Source organism: Cupressus sempervirens, chromosome 5, assembly GCF_028749045.1.
Source record: "Cupressus sempervirens isolate cs-2001-9-10 chromosome 5, ASM2874904v1, whole genome shotgun sequence".
NCBI lineage: Eukaryota > Viridiplantae > Streptophyta > Pinopsida > Cupressales > Cupressaceae > Cupressus > Cupressus sempervirens.
The window spans coordinates 367,014,507-367,022,934 of NC_143122.1; the positions used below are offsets into that span (position 1 = coordinate 367,014,507).

Consider the following 8,428-nt stretch of genomic DNA (forward strand, 5'->3'; position numbering starts at 1 on the left):
TGCTTATCTTTCTTTGGACAGCTTGCCTTCACTACGGGTTTTGTTTGTTGTTGTTGGGAGTTTTATGCTTGGCACGAGTTATTGCTTCCATGGACACCATTTCTTGCTGTTATAGGGTAGAAGTTTCTTGCTTGTAAATGGCTCGAATTTGAGCTTTAACTTGCGGGTTTTGTTTGCTTGATACCTGCCATATTTGTTGTAGATTCTTTGACTGGGCAGATCTTTTTTGTTGGTAACCATTTATGGGTTTTCTCCATACACGGATTTTGATTCCAGCTGGTTGCACTCTTAGATGCCATATTCAATAAACCTTTGGTCATGGGTTCAATTCCGTTGTGTAATGTGTTGGACACTATTTTGGTGGCTTATATAGCTATGTCAACTACTTATGATACTGCTGAATGGGCGCCATTTCTCCAGATTTATGAGGTTTAGCTTTGTTATTTCTTTCATGGTTTATAAATATTGTATTACTGCTATTGCACTTGTAAATCTTGCACCTATTGGTGATTGGCATAAATCCCATAAGAGTTCTATGTCTTGGCCTAAAATTTCCACCATTTTTCATAGACCACACTTGGCTCTATTCTATACTTTTTTCAATATTTTGTAGTTCATTGTTTGCTAAATTTACTTAGCCACCATGACATTCTCATAAACAAGATGGCCTCTTTATATGTTTGAAAAGCTTTTCCTTATTTTCACCTATATGATGTATACTTCCTTTTATCTAGATCTATTCCTGTAGAAATGATTTTTTTTATATCATGCTGGATGTTCTCCTTTATGCTAGCCATGTATTTAGCATGTTCTATATGCATTTTATTTTTTTGGTGCCAGTTTTGCTTCTAATTTACTTGAAAATGGTAGAGTTTACTCTCATCTCATAACTTTCTATGTGATCATAAATTGAAGAAATTCTTGTAAAGCATTAGAAACTTGTTTTGCTTCCCTAAATGTTGTTTAAAGTATATAAACTGGTCTCTCTTAAATTTTCTTCATCAATTTCTCTAAATAGTTATAAATATCATACCTCTTGATAAAAATTAGAATATTTGTTTTGTTGTATTTGATTTTGATATTTCTCCCATACTATTGTGGCTGGATATTTCTCATTTGCCGCTTAAATTAGAGCCATATAAAATAACCGAGAAAGTCTTTTTTGGAGATTCTTGCTGGTTCTTGGCTACTTGAAAGCATAGTTAGCTTCAATATGTAATATATAAACTTGAATTTTTAGCTTGCCTTTGCCATTCATGGAGGAACAGATGTAAAATCTATTTTCTTGATATGATTTAAAGGTACAAATTTTTACTTACTGTTATACTCTAAAGACGGGGCAGTAACATCTAATCTTTTCCATTTCATTGCTCTCTGTCTTGAGTGTATGTTCACTATCAGCAACAACGTATTTAGAATATCTCATCCTCACTAGCAGATGCAAGTTTTCTCCTTGTTCAAATGTTAGTATCAATTAACTTGCTTCTTTCACAGAACCTTTTGCTCCTGTATCTTCAAAATGATCTTCATTATGTTCCTCTTGACTATTACTGTTGCCCCTGCACGTTTCACACAACCCACTCTTCCATATGACTAGTCCTTCCCAAACTTTTCCAACCACTTTCCTATTCCCTATAGCTGTAATCACTTAATCCCAAGTTTGCTCAACAGTATGCATTAATGATTTCCTTGATGTTGATACCCCTGTTTATGTGCATTATATTTTTTCCTGTAGCAAATTTCTCCCTTTTCTTATAATTCATTAATCTGATCTTGTGACTGATTGTATCTTTAATTCTCCCTATATGCTAAAATACACTTGCAGAGATCCTTGAAATTCCTTTGGCCTAAGACTCAAACTTTATATGTCCTCCATGATTTGATCGGAAGGTTCCATACTTGTATTTTATGTATGCCCCCTTGATAGTCTCCTCTCGTCCTTTGCCTTTGCCGCTACATGATTCGACCAAAAGGTTTCACGCTTGTTGTGTATGCATGTCCCTTCAATGATCTCCTCAAATTTTCGGTCTTCGCCCCTCCTTGATTTGATCAGAAAGTTTCATACTTGTAACTTATGCATGTCCTTTCAATGATCTTCTCAATGTCTTCAATCAGCTACATTGATTTAACCGGAAGGTCCCATACCTAAAACTTATGTATGCCCCCTCAACAGTCGCCCCAATATCTTTTTCCTTTGCCCGAACAAACTCTGCCAAAAGGCTTCCTGCATGTAACTTACGCATGATCCTTCAATAGCCTCAAGTCTCCATACCTATATTTGCACATGGAAGAAACTCATTAGTATAAACATGTTTTATCTTCTTTGGATTTTTCTTGCCTTCTTGCCTCTTTAACATAGTTATCTGAATAACCATGTTGTAGGAACAACAGAGTATAGATGATAGGAAAGTTTTCCATTGCTTAGCTCATATGAACTAACCCATTTCTTCTTTTATTTTTTCGCAAGTTTACTCCCAAATGGAGATGCGGGATCAACCCTTCAGCATTCAACACAACAAACCTTCCATTCAGGCAATGGATGTCTTTCCTCTTATCTCCTTTTTAATACTTTTATGTTTGTACAATGTATTTAATTCATATAGTTATGTTAGGAGCTGAGAATGGTTGTAATATTTGAATGCATTGTATTCAAGTACTATGTAAACATGAACACTTTGTATCTCCTCAAAACAGTTTTTTTGGATATTTCAATAAAAAATGATACCATTTTGATACTTGTATTCTGAATCAAAAGTGATCAGTTCTCTTGTTTATTGATTCCTGTACTTTACATTTTGTACTCTTTTCATTCTATAATGCGTATTCTCAACAACTAAACACACTTAGTCAGCAGATAAAACATATTTAGTTTAGCATAAAACATAACAATTTAAGAGGTATGTTAAATTAGTAACAATTAGTTAATATCAATACTAAAAATAATAGACTAATCAATACTTATTTTTTTGACAAACAATATTAGTATTAAAATATTTACTATTAAAAATAACATTAAATCTAACCTTAAAATAGTGAAACAATATTAAATGATTAAATAAATAATAAAATAAAATATTAAATAACAAATAATATTCAAATCAAAGCTTATCCTAATACAACCCAATTAAGGGTAGGAACTAATAAACCAACCTTCGAATGAACAATTATGAAAAGACATGTACTGAAGGAATTATATAAGAAACTAATTCAGAGTCCACAAAAAGGATACGATAAAAAATACACAAAAAAGGGGAACAAAATGCAAACTGAAATGTAATATATTTGTCCATCCAAGAAATCAGATTTTTCATCAAAAAATGGACTTAGGCAATTAAAGAAAATTTCTACAAAAGAGTGGTGTTTACTTTTAAGGATAGGAATAAGCTACGTTGATTACACATAAGGTAAGATATATTTTATTTTTATATCAATTAAGATTTTTATATTTTCATATAAAACAAAAAATAATATCAATTTAGAGATGTGTGTATAAAGATATGTGTGGATAAATTATAAATAAATGATTTATTATTAGAGATAATTTTATATGTTATATTTATAAAAATATGAAATTATTATAGGCAATAGAGATTGTCAATATTCTTTTGTGTTTAATAACATCTTATAGGGAAAATATTAAGTTTAATATTATATTTTGATTCAAGTATAACTTGGTTTAAGGCGTTCATTGTAAATGTCATGATACAATCCAAGTATAACTTGGTGGTGGGCATTCATTGTGAATTTCATAGTTTGATCTAAGTATACACTTGGTGGAGGGCATTTGATATGAATGTTATATTATGATCCAAGTGCACTTGGTGGAGGGCATTCATTATGAATGTCATAGTACGATCCAATAACTTGATGTAGAACATTCATTACAAATGTTAATAATTCCAATTTAGACAACTTATTAAAGATATGAAATATTCAATTAGATTTATCATGAACTTACCAATTCATTTGTAGTGATTATGGTCCCAAACCAACCTTAATAGTGGGGACATTGTACAATAAGTATAGAGTTTTATTTGAAAGGGAGGGAAATCCATTCACCAACAAAAAAATGTATCCCTATCCATAATACAAAACAAACAAAATAATTTTGATGAGATCAAATGCTTAAAAACTAATAACCATTTCTACCAAAATTCTTATCTCTATAAGAGTAATATAGAGGAAAGGACCCAAAAGTTAACCACCCTAACCCTAAGTGAAACTTTCAAATCACTGCCCATTTTGACAATTGAGCTTACTTGATGAGTGCCCTGCAAATACATATGGTTTCAATGCCATGTCATGAAATACAATGCTATGACATAGTTTTTGAAGAGGTGTCCAAAAAGGCCCACAAAAAGTAAGACCCGTACTTGAGCACTAGGTCATATGTTAATGGTGGCACTAGTAAATTTGGACCTATTTTCAACGCAATTACGGTCGAGATATTGATTGTGTTGAAAGTTCGATGCATTCCACAAACGGAAATGTATTAAAGGGAAGATCCATCAAAAATCGTCCCCATCTATGTCATATGCTGATGGCAGACAACTAATTCAAAACATCAAACTATCAACGCCAACCATAGGTGATTTGATAGGTGTGTTATACCATCGACAACAAACCCCATCAAACTATTGATGCCAACCAGAGATGACTCGATGAGTTTTTTATACCATCAATGACAAATTGCATCAAAATTTCGATGACAACTAGAATTTTCAAAAAAAATGATTGAGTCACACTACGCCTTTACTGCATTCTTAACAATTTTTGTTTTCTATCTCATGGATTGGCTCTATATTGGAGTCATCATCTTTACTTGAGCTCATCATATAGTCTTTGGACTCGCCAATGACTGATGGCATGAAGAAATAGAAGTCTTTTTGGCCCTTTTTGTGAATATTTGTCTATAACATACTAAACTTTATCATCTTTTAAGTATAGTATTGTGAACTTTTGATGTATAAACTATGGATATATGGCATAAGAATGATAATCGAAATTATATCTAAAAAGGGTTCATTTTGTGGTAAAAATATTTCTTCATGAATGTTTGATATGGGTAGATCTTCCTGCAGCCGAAGAGATTGCAAAAACTGTTAGTTGAATAATTAATGCTTTTTCTTTATAAATTAATAAATATAAATAATTATTTTTGGAAAGTTTTGTGTGCATTAAATGTTGATCGTAGGAATATAAGCCGAGTTGGAGTTAATAAAAAACAACTGTGAAGGATTAACGCTGAGGAATTGATGGTATTAAAGAGAAACATTATGGCACCGTTGCAGCTGGAGACTTGGCGGAAAAGTTAGAAGGGACTTGATAAAACGGCTGAGCAGGAAAGCAAGCATCAAAGTGATCAGTTAAACATGCAAAGCATGATACTTGAATTCTTGGAAGTTGTTTAAGTCAGATAATACAACAAATCTAGCATCCACTATGCTCTATATTTATGGGGAATTTAAGGAGATAACTGATGTCTTTACGATTGCATGCTTGGATAAGTTAAGCTATAACTGACTATCCTTCACGAGGAAGTCATAATTGTAGGAGTTTTTTATTTTCCTTTCTTTTAAATAAGACCTCATATGTATCTACGAGGTTAGGTAGTAAGTAGATTGATAGAGTTGATAGATATCTTATTTTTCCAAGTTATTGTAATAGTGCATATTTGAATGAATACATGACTTTGTTGAGTTTCTATACTTTCATCTAAGTTGATCTTTCCTTCATTCTTCCATGGAGGCCCATGCGGAAGGTGGAGTTTACTTTAGTACTCAGGAGTTAGACTCAGTTTCCTAAGTCAAGTTTAGAACTGTTGTTCCTACAGCCACTAGAAATAGATCCAGTCACTATTCCTGCAGTAGTAGGTGCATAGATGTATGGTTAAATAATTAGAATTTCCTTCCAAGAATTTGATAGTTGTCTTTCCTTTGAATAAACTAGATTTCCTTAATGGTTATTGCATTCAAGGTAGTAGTGACTTTTAGCAAAAACTAGAGCATATACTTTGCAGACATCATCTCAAGTTCACGCTCTCGGATTGATATTTAATGAAGATCAGCATAGTACTTTGGTAGTAAGGGATGTCCAATCTTGTAACTAAAAAGGTGTTATATTGGCTTGACAATGACTACAACGAGAAGTAAGAATGAACTTGTTTGAGTGAGAGGGATTTGATCTAACACTCAAAGTTTCATTAGAGGGTATTAGATTTGTTGATTTTCTACTAGTGTTTTGAGAGGCAAAGAAAACATCACAAAGAATTTTTGGAAGAAGTTGAAAATGGTGATCGTAGTGCAACACTTGCGGGTAGCACCAGCTACCAAGATAGAAAAATATGTTGACACCAAGTGCAGGGACGTCATCTGGCATGCCAACATCCTCACACCAAAGGTCGTTGCAAATGTAGTTTGAACCTCATTAGGTCTCAAGGACATGGACAAGATGCTCTGCACCCTCTGGGGTGATGTGATCATTAGCAATGGCGGTGCCACCATTCTTAACAAAATGGAGGTAACTCAACTAGTCACTAAAATGCTTGTAGAGCTTTCAAAATATTAGGATATTATTGTTGGTGATGACACAACAATAGTTGTTGTCATGGCCGATGTGATTTTTAAACGATGTGTGAATTTGGTGTCTAAGAGTGTTCATCCTACCATTATGTCGAAGGCCTTTCACAGGGCATCTGAGAAGGTGGTCGAGGTTTTAACTACCTTGGCTATTCTTGTCGAATTGATAGACTGTGACTCTTTGGTAAAAAGTGTGAGTAATTCTTTGAACTATTAGGTTGTTAGCCAATATTCTACCTTATTGGCCTCGCTTTCTATTGATGTCATCTTGAATGTCATCGACCCTGTAAACCCTAACATTGTGGATTTGATGGACATCAAAGTTTTGCAAAAATTGTGTGGGACTGTTGATGATATGGATTAGATGTTTAAGGGTTTGGTGTTTGATAAGAAGACAGGCCATATAGCTAGAGGCCCCACCAAGATTGAGAATGTGAAGATTGACGTAATACAGTTCCAGATTTCACCTCCCAAGACAAACATTGAGCAGAACATTGTGGTCTCTAATTATACAATGATGTATAGGATTTTGAAGGAAGAGATGAATTATATTTTGGGTATGATAAAGAAGATCAAAGCCACTAGATGCAATGTGCTATTGATCCAGAAGAATATTTTATGAGATGTTATCACTGATCTTTTGCCACATTATCTATCCAAGGCAAAGATTTTGGCGGTCAAGGATGTGGAAATGGATGAAATTGAATTCATTACCAAGATGTTGAATTGTTTACCCATTGCTAATATTGAACACTTTAGGAAGGAGAAGTTGGGGCATGCTAATTTGGTTGAAGAGGTTTTGACCAGTGACATTGACATGGACTAGGTTGTCTGAAACTTATATGCATTTGTTAGAAAATCCCATATCCCTAGTCTATCACACAATCTTTTGTTACATCAAGTAACAACTTTGAACTAGCAATAGTTATTGGTGTTGCAAGTTTTTGTATAGATTTTGAGGAAGCCCTAGTTGCAACTATTGGACCATTAATTGAGGTTCCAGTTTTACTTTTATTGGTACATGTAAAACTTGCTTTTAGAAGATGTTGGTTTGGAGAAGCTGCTACCAAGTCTGAAAATATTTGACATTAGTTGTGATTGCAAGAGATGCTTCTGGGACTGGCATGTATACAACACTATTGGTGTTTTTTTTGTTAAACTTATTTCATACCTATTACTAAGACATTGCATTTTGAGCCATGAGGCTAAAAATGGATGTCTTTAATAATTTAAATTTATTATTTTGACAACATTATTCGTCTTGATTTGCTAAACTTATTCTTATCATGTGTATTGTCTATATTGTTCATTATGTATTATTGTTTAAACAAAATGAGAAATCATTCTTTGCCAAACCATTGTGAAGCTCAAGATGAAAACAACTTGAAAAATATAACTTGATAATTACTCCAAAAAAGACATAATCCAATGTCATATAAACAATTTGGCACCACTTGCCACAAATTCATTACAAAATATTTAGTGCAACATACCCTAGCTCTTTATTTTCTTCCTTTGTAGAACTTTATAGAACTCTATTCACATCACATGATAGAGAAAGGAAGAAAAAAATTGAAGTACATAGTGCATATCAATCTCTCCCTGTTATTTATCTAAAATGCATTGAATTCCACAATAATGAGATGACAAAAATTTGTCATATAAACAAAACAATGATAACTTTGCATAAATGTAGTTAATTTCATAAACCATTAAACAAAACACCTTCCCGTTAACTCAAAAGTCAAGTGTAAGTAAAGAGTAGAGAACAATGAATTATTTGCACTTTCATATATCTTATCCATCCTTTAAAAAAGAAAGATATAATAGGAGTTTTACTTGGTTATTCA

The 8,428-nt window shown here is 33.0% G+C and overlaps 1 pseudogene; it reads left to right on the forward strand.

Annotated features, from left to right (window-relative positions):
• Positions 1-6,288: 6,288 nt before the first annotated feature.
• On the forward strand, positions 6,289-7,404 carry LOC149556265 (T-complex protein 1 subunit delta pseudogene; annotated as a pseudogene).
• Positions 7,405-8,428: the final 1,024 nt, after the last annotated feature.